Source organism: Triplophysa dalaica, chromosome 1 (assembly GCF_015846415.1).
Source record: "Triplophysa dalaica isolate WHDGS20190420 chromosome 1, ASM1584641v1, whole genome shotgun sequence".
Lineage (NCBI taxonomy): Eukaryota > Metazoa > Chordata > Actinopteri > Cypriniformes > Nemacheilidae > Triplophysa > Triplophysa dalaica.
The window spans coordinates 914,540-930,877 of NC_079542.1; the positions used below are offsets into that span (position 1 = coordinate 914,540).

At 40.5% G+C, this 16,338-nt stretch overlaps 2 long non-coding RNA genes across 2 annotated transcripts; one reads left to right on the top strand and one right to left on the bottom strand.

The window, feature by feature from the left end:
- Window positions 1-1,743: 1,743 nt before the first annotated feature.
- On the bottom strand, window positions 1,744-3,774 carry LOC130437685 (uncharacterized). Its single transcript, XR_008909223.1, has 2 exons — window positions 3,223-3,774; window positions 1,744-2,156 (listed from the first exon to the last, which is right to left on the bottom strand). It is a non-coding gene; the product is annotated as an uncharacterized LOC130437685 (long non-coding RNA).
- Window positions 3,775-4,721: 947 nt separating this feature from the next.
- Window positions 4,722-5,772, top strand: LOC130437554 (uncharacterized). The gene is made up of 2 exons (XR_008909203.1): window positions 4,722-5,024; window positions 5,427-5,772. It is a non-coding gene; the product is annotated as an uncharacterized LOC130437554 (long non-coding RNA).
- The last annotated feature ends 10,566 nt before the right edge of the window (window positions 5,773-16,338 follow it).

Consider the following 16,338-nt stretch of genomic DNA (forward strand, 5'->3'; position numbering starts at 1 on the left):
AGGGACTTTTTCTTCAGTTGATTCAATGTGGCATCGGAGGAAAAACCTACGACATCATCAAATCAATGTACACCAATAACACATTTGCAGTTAAAATTGGCAACAGGCACACAGACTTTCTCTCCCAGAGTCGTGGAGTGAGACAGGGCTGTAGTCTAAGTCCTACACTATTTAACATTTACATGAATGAATTAGCTCGAGCTCTAGAACAGTCACCAGCACCCGGTCCGACCTTACAAGACACTGAAGTGAAATGCCTCCTGTTTGCAGACGATCTGGTGCTGCGGTCACCCATAAAAGAGGGTCTACAGCAACATCTGGACACCCTGCACACTTTCTGCCAAACATGGGCCCTATCGGTTAACCTTAAGAAGACTCGAGTCATGATATTCCAAAAAAAGCCCAGTAGCCAAAATCAACATCACCGTTTAAAACTAAACAACGTGCCCCTAGAACACACCAAGAACTACACATATCTTGGTATAAACATTAGTAACACCGGAAACTTAAACAAGGCTGTGAATGACCTGACAGACAAGGCACGAAGAGCCTTTTACGCAATCAAAAAGAATATCAAAATTGACATCCCAACCGTAATCTGGCTGAAAATAATACAATCAATTATAGAACCAATCGCGCTGTATGGAAGTGAGGTTTGGGGTCCTCTCGCCCATCAAGAGTTCAGCAGATGGGACAAACACCCAATAGAGATTCTGCAAACAGAAATGTGTAAAAACATTCTACGGGTACAGAGAAAAACTCCAAACAACGCCTGCAGAGCAGAATTAGGACTGTATCCTCTAATCATTAAAATACAAAAAAGAGCTTTAAAATTCTACACACACCTTAAGAACAGCGACACAGACACACTCCATCACAAAGCCTTAAGTCATCAAGAGCTGAGCCCAGAGAGAAACCCCTTCATCCAACTGATCTCACAACTAACTCTACAACCCCAAACATGCCCAAGTCAACCCCAAACCCCAGCCAGACTAAACCAAATGATGAAAAGACAAAAAGAGAAATATCTCCAACACTGGACAGAAGCAACAGCTCAGCAAAGTAAAGTGGAATGCTATCTGTCACTAAAGAGAGAATATAAAGTGTCAGAATAGCTCACAAGCGTATCAGACCCTAAACTAAGAAAAGTGTTGAGCATGTACAGACTCAGTGATCACCAGCTCACTGTAGAGACGGGCAGACACAGACACACATGGACACCGAGAGAAGAGCGACTGTGTCCACACTGCACACACAATCAAGTGGAAACAGAGCTGCACTTTCTCCTCTCCTGTCCCAACTACACACACATCAGAGAAACATTCTTCCCCCAGTTTACAAACTTACACAAAGACTTTGACCAGTTTCAACAAAAGGACAAGATCTCATACATACTGGGAGAAAAGCCAACCCACATAACAATTTTGTGTTGGCCCAGCTCCGGCCCACACCAATACTTTTCCCTCGGCCCACATACAACATTGAATGACGGCCCTAGGGTGGCCCAGATCCAAATTACAGACCATGACCAGATATGGGCCGCAACTGGTCCGAAACCTCCGCCAATTAATAAGCCATAACTGGCCCTGAACTGGCCCAGAGTAGGTTTTAATACTGGGTGCCGTATCGTAGCCAGAAGTTAACCAGATCAATGCCGGCTTTTAAAAAGAGACCCCCAAATTTAGCCATAGTACAGCCTATGATTGCCAAAATCATGTGAAAAAATAACTTCCAATACCTGAATTGTTTTTCAATAAACATTTTTTATTTACAAATAAAAATAAAGTGAACACATTGTGTTGAACATATTTTTATGTAAAACGGAAACCTTTAGACTTTAAATGAACAGTACCTTAACACTTGAAAAAATGAAACCGAATACGGACTAAATGAAAACGTTATAAACCAAAGAAAGACAAAATTAAACTTTATAAACAACATAACACATAACTGCGTGTGTGCACATGAAAAGGAAATGAATGTATTTCGTATGTGTTCGCACGCATAAGCTATTGAGGCTCTAAATGAGAGGCACAGCTATTTATCATCTCCTTTCTCTTCAGCCGTTCTCTTCTTCCTCCATCCCAATCCGGAGCAAGCTGAAGCCATCTCTGGATATGACCGTTTTTTTTGTTAGGGAATTTTTCTCACCGCAGCTGAAAGACATACATAATTATTAAATATAGTTTTGGTAATTAAAAAAAAAAAAATTCAGTTCATCGTTTAAAAAATGTTTAAGTGTGGAAACTATGGTGTAAATAAAATAACGGATAATGCACATTAAGTAAATGCAATAAAAGGTGTAACAATTTTTTATTCATATTATTTAAATACTTTAAACAATCCCTAATGTACTTTTTTAGATAAAAATTAAAATGAACATAACCTATAAACAGCATTATTTAATCTTAAGAAATAATTAGAGGGATTAATCCGCCTGTAGTTGTTCCAAGCATGTATACATTTCTTTGTTCTGTTGAACAGAAAGAGAGATATTTTGGAATAATGTTAGCAATCAGCTGTTCTGAAGCACCATTGACTGACATAGTAGGAAACATGTAAAATGTAATCAAAAGTTCCCCAGAACTGTTTATTTTCCTACATTACTCAAAATATCTTCTTTTGTGTTCAACAGAACCAAAAAATGAAATGTTTTTCCTACTACGGTGCTTCAGAACTGTTGGTTGTTAACATTATTCCAAAATATCTCTCTTTGTGTTCAACCGAATAAAGACATTTATACATGTTTGAAACAACTAGAGGGTGAGTAAATCAGACAGAACTTTCATTTTAAATGTCCATTACAATTTGTGACCCTATTTGTGAAATCTAATTCTGAGAGAATGAGTATCAAAGTGTGATTTCAGTCATTCATTTCAATATGATTTAGATCTTTGACAAGGCCATAGTCAGTCAATATTTAATGTATCAACATTATATTTTCACATAATGTTATGTACATTATGTTATGATTTTAGGTCCAAAACAACTTCAGCTGGGTTTTCAAAGGCAGGGTCACATGTTTTAGAAAAACAATTTAAAAGGATTAATGCAATTTATACACAATTAGTACAGAGCACAGTGCTCTTGATTATTGATGATATTAAGCAGAAGAGCTGCAAATAAGTTTTTTATTGAAAACTTATTAAAATCCATATAAAACCAAGCACACAATCTCATATTTACTAAAGATATTTTTTAGAGATATAAATATACACTTACAAGTGTCAAGAAAAAGTTGAGGATTTAGTGGTCCTTTTGGGTCATGGCCAATGTTCCTCCTCTGAAATGGGTCAGTAGCTTATCTGTAGCTGGACTGGAGGAGTTCGGTCTCGCTGATGGTGGATTGGAGGACTTCTGCCAAATTAATTCAAAAATTAGGGCAAATATTAAGTGAATAATCCCATGTCAAAGATGTATATCATAAAGATGGAAACAAATTTTAAAGCTCATATTATCTAAGAAGTAGATTTTCATTAACAGTTTAGCCATTCCAGAATATAATGTGTTTAAGGATCCCTAATTAGTGATGTCTAAAACAATAAAGGACATTAATGAGTGCCATTCACTTGTATATAACATGCAGACACTTGAGCAGTTACAAATTAAGAGATTTATACATTTATAATCAGATACATTTTGAAATTATTGTATGTGTTATTTCATGTGAATACATTTTTAAATGAATATGTATCATGATTATATTGTATAAATCCTGACAAACAAGTAATACATTTTTAAACTATATAGTAAAACAAAGGTTAAACGTTTTAAATCAATAAATTTAGTTGTTCCAAATGCCCCTATGGAGGCTGATTATCTTAATATTTGTAAGCATAAATAATAGAAAAACATTGATCCTGTTGCATATTAAAATATCAGATGCAAAACCCTCTAAGAAATCCTCAGTCAACCTACGTTACTCAAATAATTTTGCTTCAAACCCCACTAAATAACACACTCTGGCTCTGAAAATACACGGAGGATTCAGATAAAATTACTCGTTTAAGAAAATTGTTCCAATTAACAACAACAGCACCGACCACACTTACCTAAAAACAGCCGTTGAAGAAGAGACGAGAAGAATCCTGGGCGGGAATATAGTTTTCGAATCCAAAGTAACCCGTGAACCTGACTCAAATCAACCAATCAGATGACGCGAGAAGCTGTCGTGATCATGTAAATCGCGCCAAAACAATTAACCAGCCAATGGATGAACTGATCCAGATGCAAACTGGTTGAAAACTTGGTGGGAGGAGTCGGAGTTCTGCGCACGCGCATAGACTGCACATTTGATTTAATTGCCAAGTTCAACCGCCACCGATTCGTCTGAGGTAAGCAATGTGTTTTGAGTTTACACAGTTCCTTATACTAAAATATAAAATAAGAACCAACTTGTTGTTCTTATACTGTTCTGGGTTTTGAAACGTTCTTGCATTATAATCTTGTAATTTATTGTCGTGATAGCACACGGTCTGTCTGATGTGGAAAATGTTGAAAGGCCACATGCAGCATCGATAAAGTGTAAAGCATAATTTAAGATAGGCGTTTGGCTATTTCAATGCTCGAGGTAGATGCGATGGTTTATTACAGCAAATAGCAAACAATTACTAAATCTTACTAAAACTTACAACAACACATGAGCTCATATATGTAAATAAAACGTTTATTTGTTAAAAAGCAAGTAATGAAATAAGAACAAAAAATAATTAGAACAGAGACAAATGATGTAAACAGTATGTTATATCTAGATCTGAAAGTTATTTAAGCGTTCATGAGTTGAACTTTATATTCACTGTAATTAAATGTACAGACTGCTATAAACGGAGGCAGTCACTGTTGTGCTTAACATATGTCTTTTGAGTGTTGTTGAATTCTTATAATTTCTGACTGTGATTGAATGTAAAAAACATTATTGTTCTTATCTAATCTTTAATGGTTTCAGGTTGTGTCTGAACATCCCCTTTATCAGAGTGTTCTGGTGCACTTGCTTTGCATGCCGTGCTTTTCCTGTACCACTGTAGGTGAGGAAGATATTAAAAATCCTTCAAATGCTAATGTTGTTTGGCCAACAACCCTCTGACACGGTTGTGTGTTTCAAAAGTTTTTTTTAGCACATGTGCTGTGTATAAATGTTCTAATCTGTTAACATGGCTGCTGAAAAACAATATGTGACTACAGGAACTATTGGAATTCAAATTATTAGAAGCTAATGTTAACAGATGTCCCAATGTGTGTACCGTGATGTCATCAACAACTAGTTGTTCAGTTTTGTTCCATACACACTGATTGGATATTTTATTCAGGTGGAATATTTTACAAAGAGAATTGTTGTGTTGTTGTACAATAAATTGAATATTATTGCCACATGAGTTTGTGAGTGAATGGATTTGTAATGGGTATGAATTGTTTGATTTTTCTTGCAGGTCTTTTTTTTTCTGTGAGACCCAGCTGAAGATATCAAGAGCTCAGATGTTGGCCTACAGTTCATTACACTGACTTCTTTGATGTTCCCTGAAAGACTGACTACTACCATTTCATTAAGCTAAACCGAGAACCTGTGACAGTTTGTGGAGTTTGAATTTAAAGTCACACATGTCTATCAATAAATTGAATGTTTTGTCATGAGCTGCTGTTTTCTATTTGTCTTTCACAACATCACTTTTACCTTTTCAAAGTCTTGCAGTTTGTGTTTACATTGTGTTAGCATATTTTTTTATTGGCTCAATGTTTGTTATACAAAGTAAAAAAATTTTTTTGCTATTAAACATATTTTTGTGGGCGTATTATTCATTGTTATGTGTATTTCACAAATATACTTATATATTTGCTATTTATATATTTGCTCCAAAATTAGATTTATTTTCAAGTGTTGGTTTATTTTGATTTAGGCCATAAAACTAAAAAGTACAATAAAATGTGAAAACATAATAAAAACTTTTCTCTTTATTTAAATCGTTAACTCATTTTGAAATTATTTTGATTATGATATTTCACTTCACTGATACCTTATTAACCTATTCTGTAACTGATACCTTAAATATAGCTCAGCACACTGCTATACTGCAAGCTTGTTCCCTGCTGAAAAACAATAGAACCTAAAAAAATTCTTAAGGTTTCCATTAAAATACCATCATGAACCAATAGCCTTTTCTATTAAAACCACAATCTATGTAACCTACGAAAATAATTAGTTGTATGACAAAGCATTAAATAGACAAAAATATGTGCAAGTGTTTTTTAAGGCCAGGTTACTTTAAAAAAGAATCAGCCTGAAGTACTTTTAATAGACAGAGTGCTGCTTTACTTGATATTTCAACATTTTAGTAGAACAGGCTGAGCGGAGTTAACCAAATCTGCCTGTAACCTGTTGCCAAAATGTACAAGGTAAAACATGTTTAAATGTAACCGTGCAATAATTGTGAATTACACAATGTCAAATGTGGCCTACAATCGCTAGACTGATCTGGGCCACAGACCTAATATCAACAATTGGTCCAACACCTCCATCCACAATCGGCCCAATTATTGTTTGCCGTCATGGATCCAGTACCATCACTGCCGCACATGGCCCACACTCGGCTGACTTGTTGCATGCCAGTGCCAGCAGTGCGCCAGCAGTGCCATTCTGAGGCCACATTCGGGCCGAGTCTGTCTGCTATGTGGGAAGAAGCTCAAACCTGCTGCAAGATATGTCAAGTCCTGTGTAGTGTATTTCGGGGAAAACTATGAGTTTGATCACAGTAAAAGACGTATAATTAATGATGATTAACTATACCTGTTTTATACACTTTATCGGATTCGGCAGACCTGATAGTAGCGACAAACTAAATTCACTCATCCAGCGAGTGATCCGCAGATCGTATATCAAATCTAAGAAATATTACTTTCCTGGCCTTGGAAACATAACACTCTTACTGTATGTAGTACAGTACCGCTCCAGAAATTATAACGAAATCAAGCAGTTTAAGTGATGTTAATATGTGATAAAGAAACACAGCAACAATTTGAGCGTGCAGACAAATGCAGGTTTATTGATCACACTAAAGGGAAAACAAACCGACTAACTAAGAAATAACAAACAGACATGAAACGTAAAAGCAGTAAAGAAATGGAAGAAATAGACAAAGCAAAGATTGGCAGTATTACAAACAACTATTCACATCTGCATGAACCATCGAGGACAGTCTCCTTAGTTAAAAGGGGTTACAGCCTAAACGCACCTATTTAGGAAATAGTTGATACTTGCGTTGGTTTCCTTTTGAGTGTGCTTGGACAAGGTTTTGTGTCCGTGTGTAACCGGTCCTTCCTGACCGCTGTCACGACTGATAACTCTGCGTTGTGTTTTAAAAAGAAGACTGGACAACCAACAGCTCTGGAGATCTCAATGAGGTTTATTTGCCATGTGGTCTCTCCCAAACGCTCAAAGCATGAACTGAAACAATTATCAAATGTAAAATACAGATGGTCACCAAACCCATCATATAATACATCACCCGAATAAATCAAACAATAAAATGAACAAAATATAAAGCAGATGAATAAAGTACATTAAAGAGGAGACATACCTGGAAATAATCAGAATTCAAATGTCACCATCAGGCACGACACAAACCTTTTTCACCTCCTACACAATATAAAATGCATTACAAGGCCGGCACGCATCGTAAACAGACCAATTCACACAACATGCCTGATACATTTCCTGACTAATACCATTCACACACAAAACAAACGACAAAACACTATAAATCCCCTCATAACACATATTACATGAACATACAGTCCAGCCCGAAATTATTCATACCCCTGGCAAATTCTGATTTAAAGTTACTTTTATTCAACCAGCAAGTTTTTTTGGACCGGAAATAACACAGGCTTCTCCCAAAAGATAATAAGACAATGTACAAGAAGCATCATTGTGGGAAAAAAAAAATTCTCAGCTTCTATTTACATTTTAACAAAAAGTGGCATGTCCAAAATTATTCATACCCTTCTCAATAATCAATAGAAAAGCCTTTATTGACTATTACAGCAATCAAACGCTTCCTATAATTGCTGACCAGCTTTTTGCATGTCTCCACTGGTATTTTTGCCCATTCATCTTGTAACGCTTTGACCAGGATAGCTCTCACAAAGTCAATGGAAGAAAGAGGTTAGAGGCGTAAAGGCTGTATCACGCACATTTAATGGCAGGTAACACAGGCAACGCAATCCTCTCACACATGAGAGATTACTCTTTCTCAGCGTCACAAAATAAAACTAACAAAACAATAATATAGAAAAAGGGTAGAGCACGTTTAGCATCTATGGTGGATCTCACTCACGCTCAACTCAATCAACGTTATCACGCATAGCACGCATCAGAAGTGACGTGATCAGTCTCTTAAAGGGGCACACCGCACAATAATGTGATGCATGGTAATACAGTTTCGTTCGTTACAGATTCCCCCCGGAAAGAAAATGGCTGTCCCCAGCCGTACACGACATAAGGACAAAATACATATCCAGCCCCATACATGGAAACATGGAAAACCCATTAACCAACCTATGTATCACATACAGAAGCCAATAACTGGCAGACATGCCAGCATGAGCTACACATTAGACAGTATGCACTACAAAGACATTTCAAAAACAAAAACCTGTGACAGTCAAGCCATGTGTACAAAATACATTTTTTTTCTTTTTCTTTTTCACATAACGTATGAAAACTCAAGAACCATACCAAAATGTACAAGTACTTATTCTCTTGTCAGAAAACAACATCCCCAGAAGAACATTGAAACACAGGGGTACCAACAAACTCAACATCACTTTAGGTCAAATCTGTAGGAATGATACTCATTAGTCCATCCACTATCCGACCAACCTGACGTGATTCTAGGGGCCAACCTAGGTCTGAGATTGTAACGAGGGCTCTGAGGGACAAAGTCAAAGTCAGGGAGGTCTGTACTACCTGTAGACACGTCAATGTCAGCGTCAGAGATTTGAGTACAACTTGTGTATTCCCTGGGCATGTCCTGAGCATTTTCATTGAAACCGTCGCAATCAACAACAGTCTCATCAGGCAGAGCAGGGCATGTTTCCTGAGATATATCTCCATTTAACTGTGTTGTTTCCAAACAGTCCTCAAATGCATCATAGGGCGTTTCAGACGCATCCTGAGGCAAACTCATCATATTGCTGCCGCACAAGTTCCAAGTGCGAAAAGGTTGCATATTGACCACATGAAAGACTCCGGCATCCTCACCAGTGTCCAACTTCGCAAGTCTATAGTTCACACTAGACAAGACTTGAGTGACACGATATGGACCAGAGTACAGAGGCGCTAATTTAGCCGTAAAGTTGGCCAAAGCATCCGATCTAGGATGAGTTCTCACTCTGACAAGGTCACCAGTGTCATAAGTAGCAGATCGGCGTCTTTTATCATAGTGCAGCTTCCTTTTGTCTTGACTGGCTTCCAGAGCTGCCTTAGCATGATCATGTGCTTCCCGCAGTGACAACCTCAAACATTCAGAGTATGGGACCTCAGTCTCCTCCATCCCATCCCAGACAGGTTGAGTGACCAGATCAAGAGAAGTGTCCAACTCCCTCCCATACAACATCATAGACGGTGTTTGACCTGTGCTTTCATGTGGCGCAGTCCGCAGTGCAAAGCAGATCTGTGGGATATATCGGTCCCAGGAGGTGTGTTTTCCATCCACGTACGCTCGAATGGCCGTCTTGAGAGTACGGTTAACCCTCTCTGTTGCATTCGTCTGTGGGTGATACGCAGTCGTTAACCGATGTTCAGTTCCTAGGGCAGTAAGCATCTGTCCAAACAGCTCACTCACAAAAGGAGAACCTCTGTCTGAAATTAAGTAGGTGGGGGCCCCATGACGGGAAAAAACTTCACTCAGCATTTTGCCGGCTGCCACATGAGCTGTGGCTTCCCTTACCGCCACGATCTCAACCCACTTAGAAAAGTAGTCGACAAATACCAAGATGTGAGCATTTCCCCTGGAGGTACGAGGCAAAGGGCCCACAAAATCAACACCAACATACTCCCAAGGTTTCTGAGGCCGAATCGGGACCATTAGACCGGCAGGCTTCCTTTGGCTTGGTTTTGTCAGTTGGCAAACTGTGCAAGAGGTCACATATTTCTTTATCTCAGATGCCATTTTAGGCCAGAAAAACCTGAGTTTCAGTCGGGCTAGGGTCTTAGTTATTCCCAGGTGACCCGCAGTTGGATGATCGTGATAATACCTCAGCAAGGCACTTTTGAGAGACTCAGGAGCATACAGCTTTAATCCTTTCAAAGGATGGATACCGCAAGCAGGTTTGGGGTCGTTGAAGTACAATAGACCATCTTGAATGCAATACTGAGAGCACCCCTCAATTTCACCCTCCTGTTGGAGCGAGGCCTCCATTTTAAGGAGAAGGTTACCCGTAACTGGATCATCGAGCTAAAGTTGTCTGACATGAGAACGGTCCGTGAGAGTCACACAAGAAAGCGTACGGAGGTCAAGACCACCAATCATAGCGTACTCTAGAAGTATGTCCAATGGCGGCGAATCAACCGCTAGGGGATTCCTCGACAGCGCATCGGGCACCGTGTTACGAGCACCAGGCTTGTGAACAATGTCGAAATCAAAATCCTGAAGGCGGAGAGACCATCGAGCGAGACGTCCAGTGGGATTTGGGCGGGACATCAACCACTTAAGTCCACTGTGGTCAGTAAAGATCGTGACATGCAGACCCTCAACATAAGGCCTAAAGTGTTCCAGGGCCCAGATGACAGCAAGGCACTCTTTCTCGGGCGTGGAATAAGGTTTCTCAGCTTTATGCAGGGTCCGACTAGCGTAAGCCACAGCCACATCTCTACCATTCTGATCTCTCTGCATCAACGCAGCTCCAAGACCTGCGTCACAGGCATCAGCATGAATGAAGAACGGGAGAGTAAAGTCGGGGAAACTCAACACAGGTGCCGAAGTTAACTTTCCTTTAAGCAGGTCCATAGCCTCCTGGCAAGCCATGTCCCAGACAAAAGGAACGTCGTTATTTTGTGACGCTGAGAAAGAGTAATCTCTCATGTGTGAGAGGATTGCGTTGCTTGTGTTACCTGCCATTAAATGTGCGTGATACAGCCTTTACGCCTCTAACCTCTTTCTTCCATTGACTTTGTGAGAGCTATCCTGGTCAAAGCGTTACAATCTTTAGCGATGAGCTCCAACTCTTTCAGGTTGGAGGGTCTCCTTGCCATCACCCTGATCTTTAGCTCCCTCCATAGATTCTCTATTGGATTTAAGTCAGGACTCTGGCTGGGCCACTGCAAAACGTTGATGTCTTTGTCTACTAACCATTTCTTCACCACTTTTGCCGTATGTTTTGGGTCGTTGTCGTGCTGAAATGTCCACTGGTGCCCAAGGCCAAGTTTCTCTGCAGACTGCCTGATGTTGTTGTTGAGAATTCTGATGTATTGCTCCTTTTTCATGGTGCCATTTACTGTGATTAGGTTCCCTGGTCCACCGGCTGAAAAACACCCCCAAAACATTAGATTCCCACCACCATGTTTGACAGTGGGGATGGTGTTCTTAGGGTTGTAGGCTTCTCCTTTTTTACGCCAAATAAAGGCTACATCATTGTGGCCAAACAATTCAATCTTTGTTTCATCGGACCATAAAACAGAAGACCAGAAGTCTTCTTCTTTGTCCAGATGAGCATTTGCATAGGCCAAGCGGGCTTTTGTGTGCCTTATCTGGAGAAGTGGTGTCCTCCTTGGTCTGCGTCCGTAGAACCCAGCGGTGTGCAGTGTCCGTTGGACTGTCTGCCTTGAGATGTTGCCACCAGCAGAGCCCAGATTCATCAGGATTGCCTGAGTGGTGATCCTTGGATTCTTTTTTACCTCTCTCACTATCCTCCTGGCCAGCACAGGTGTCACTTTTGGCTTCCGACCACGTACTCCGAGATTTTTCACAGTGCGGAACGTCTTGTATTTTTTAATAATACTTTGCACTGTAGCCACTGGAACTTGAAAACATTTTGATATGGTCTTATAGCCCTTTCCTGATTTGTGAGCAGCCACAATGCACAGCCGCAGGTCCTCAGTGAGCTCCTTTGTCTTAGCCATGACTGTCCACAAACCAACAGCAGAGAGCTTCTGTTTTTCACCAGTTGAGTTGATTAAAACAGCTGTTCCAGATGAATCAGGGTAATTAGGATGCTTTAGAACAGCTTTGACTATTTGGAATGGTATAGAACTTTGGACTATCCCATATACTGCGACAGTTTGCAAAGGGTATGAATAATTTTGGACATGCCACTTTTTGTTCAAATGTAAATAAAAGCTGAGAAATATTTTTTCCACAATGATGTTTCTTGTACATCGTCTTATTATCTTTTGGGAGAAGCCTGTGTTATTTCCGGTCCAAAAAAAACTTGCTGGTTGAATAAAAGTAACTTTAAGTCAGAATTTGCCAGGGGTATGAATAATTTCGGGCTGGACTGTATAAGCATATTTTCCCCATAGCAGGTGAATTTGATCACTTTTAAAGAGACCTCATAAACCGCTTACCTCTCCCAAACGCTCAAAGCACGAACGGAAGAGGAGCGCCAAAATAACGTCAAATTCACCACAGTGAGTGTCAAAATAAAAGTCCCCAAAATCGTTTAAACAAAAGATCTTGCAAATTTCACAAAAAAACTGAATACAATCAAATTAATTGAGAGGAGGATTTTAGTGAATATACAGTAAATGCCTACATTAAATGTATTATGTTTTAACCCGTTACATTCACCCCTTCTAGATTTCACTAAAATCCTCACTTGACTCCAAACAACCACTTAACTGGTACAGGTTCCCAATGACCTATTCATAGATTCAACTTGTAAATTACCTGCTAACAGGTTAGAAAACTCAAGGGTGATCAGTCCTTAAATTCCCATAGAATAAGATGATGCCTTGTACACCATAAAATAACCTGACCATTACATTTAATATTTGAGTCCACAAATAAAATTCTCATCCGAAAACTGTAAATGAACAAACTATATGCTCTGAAAATATTCAAACAAAATACTCTTTAAAATAGGGAAAGAAATGGCCCAGATCTTTTCTTTAAATGACTCCCAGCTCCTTGAGTAAAAAGGGTTTTGTGAACCATTGACTCAATTAATCTGTTCACTTTCTTAACAACTCTGCCTGCTCGTGTTCTAACACCCTGAGTGTCATCTGAAACTGTGGCCTGTGTATCAGGAGTGTGAATACTGTTATCAACCTGGTCAACAGCCAGAACCTGTGGTTGAATCTCTGCACCATGATCTAGATCAACAGTAAGAGCGGTCGGGTCATAATCTGATTCACACTGTGATATCGATATCTGGTTATTACACTCTTCAACTTGCAACTGATTACCAGAAACTCCATCCAGGTTGAGCTTATCAGTTTCGTTGTCGGCTTCCTCATTCACTGTCTCTTGGACTACCGCATCATCAGACATCTCATTAACCCACTCACTGGTCCTACCATTGATCTCTTCGATTGAGAAATCCTGTGCACAGAGCTCACTCTTGGTGTCAAGGGACTCGCTCTCCGAATCATCCACAGAAGTCGAAGCAACCTCCTCACCGCATGAATTGAAGGGTAGAAAACTAATGTCCAACATGAGATTTCTGTGCACCACCTTCAAATTTCCTTTGTCATCAACTAACTTGTAGACATGTGTTTGCTGGTTTCTGTCCTGGACAGTATACACAACAGGATCCCACTTGTCACCTAGTTTCCTTTTCCCTCTTTCTCCTTTGTTCGCCGACAACACACGATCACCGATATCGAGACAAGTTCCCTTGACCTTTTTGTTGTAACCTTTGGCCTGTCTGCTTTGCTCCTTTTCAGAATGCTTCTGTGCAATCTCTGCTGCTTCGTGAAGATAGGACATCAATGACTTGAGGTAAGTACTGTGATCAACAACCATAGGATCATGCAACACCTGTCTGAACATGATGTCAACTGGGAGTCTTGGCACACGGCCAAACATGAGCTGAAATGGGGCATAACCAGTCGTCTCATGAACTGTTGCATTGTACATGAATGTCAGGGTCTGTATTTGTTCTGGCCACTTGTGTTTCTCTTTCAGGGGCAAAGTGCGGAGCATGTTTCCTAAGGTTCGGTTAAACCTCTCAGTGCCTCCGTTACCCATAGGGTGGTAAGCAGTGGTGTGGGACTTTGCAACACCTGACAGTCTTAACACTTAAGAGAGTGCTTTCAAAATTGTCTCCTTGATCAGTGTGAATACGACTTGGAAAGCCATAAATACAGAACACATGATCCCACAACTTCTTAGCAACTTGTTTTGCTGTCTGATTTGTACAAGGGAACGCGTTGGCCAGCTTTGTGAATTGGTCAGTTATGACTAGCACATCTACAGAGCGTTTCTTTGCATCTTCGGCGGTCCAGAAATCTAGACAGACTAACTCCATTGGCATAGATGTCTTGACGCTTTCGAGCGGAGCCCGGGCAGATGGTTCTGGGGTCTTAGCTAAAATGCATCTTTGACATTGTCTGATGTACTCGCACACATCCCGTCCCATTCCTGGCCAGAAAAAACGTTGACGGGTCAGATGAACGGTCCTTGCTTGCCCCTGATGACCTGCGAGATCGTGTACTCCATTAAGGACCTGTTCCTTAAGGCTGGAAGGTAAGACCAACTGATACCTTTTCTGCTTACTGTAGGGGTCTTGTGTGATTCTATACAGTATACCCTCTTGAATCGTTAGCTTGTCCCATTGTCTGCAAAGAGCGAGGGCTTTGGAACTTATTTTGGCCTTCTCTCTCCTTGATGGTTGGCGCTTCAGGTTCACAAAGTAAAGCACTTTCGAAATGCTTGGATCAGCCTCTTGTCTTTCCTGAATTTCACTTGCAGTGATTACAGGGAGAACATCAAAGCCAGCTGGTACAGAATCTCGAAAGGACTGGACTAGTTGAACAGCTCTCGTCTGGGATGTTTCTTCCCATTGATCATGCAAGCTTAAACAAGCTTCGACTGTAGCTCTGTCTGAAAGCGTGGCAGTATAAGACTGAAGATAGACTGGTGGGTTCTGAGCACCATGACGAAAGGCATTCCGAACTCCATCCCCATTGACTCCTTCAGCTTCAGCCAGCAAATCACGGTAGCGTTCAGTCATCAGCCTATTGCTTACATTCTTAATGAAGGGATCTCTGCTCAAGGCGTCAGCCACTAGATTTTTTCTCCCTGATATGTGCCTCAGCTCAAAGGTGTAAGCTGCGAGTTTGGATACCCAACGCACCTCACAAGCATCGAGTTTGGCCTTGGTCATGACATAAGTGAGCGGATTGTTGTCAGTCCATATGGTAAATGTATGTCCTTTCAACCAGTGGCTGAACTTTTTGCACACGCTCCACTTGAGTGCAAGAAATTCAAGCTTGTGAACTGGATAGTTCCTATGTGAGCTGCTTAATGTCTTGCTCGCAAAAGCAATTGGGCCGGCCCGGTCTTCTCCTGCAGGGACCTGGGATAGTACAGCTCCCAACCCGTTAAGGGAAGCGTCAACGGCCAATATCAATGGATCGGGGAGTGCTAATCGGGGTGTGCTAATACCACGCTGTGCAACAAGCTCTCCTTGAGAGTACTTACGGCATTATCAATTCAATTCAATTCAAGTTTATTTATATAGCGCTTTTCACAATGTGTATTGTTTCAAAGCAGCTTTACAGGGGCAAACAGGAAAAACAGAAAAGTTAAAACACAGCACAGTGCATGGTATTTATACAACGAGTAAGTTCATTCTAATAAATAACATCTAATTTCTAAATAAATAAATAAATAAATGAATGAATGCAGTCTCCCGGTGAGCAGGCCAACACTGCCCTGCTGTGGCGAGGAACCCAAACTCCAATGATTGATTAATGGAGAAAAAAACCTCGGGAGAAACCAGGCTCAACCGGGAGGGCCAGATCCCCTCTGACGTGTCATAGCTGCACTCAGACTGCTGACGTGTGGTTTAGGTTTAGCATTTAATACCAAATATTGTAACTTCAGCATTAATAAGACAAATAGTCCGTCTTTGCTCTTGGTTGGGGATGTAGTGGTCTGAGCTGGGATGGTCCGATGGTCATATTTCTCTTGGCAGCTGGTGGAATTGCCTTAGATGGAGCTGGGATGGTCAGTCAGTCTGCAGCTGTATCTGGTGTAATCTCAAATTGGGGATGGGCATCTGTCGGTTGTCTGGACATGGTGGAACTTCTTCCCTACCTCGGGATGGGCATCCCGAGGCAGAGGCGGAAAGAGAATAAAGAGAATTATCACAGTCCAGTGTCCAATCTGCGGGCTTGAGCTT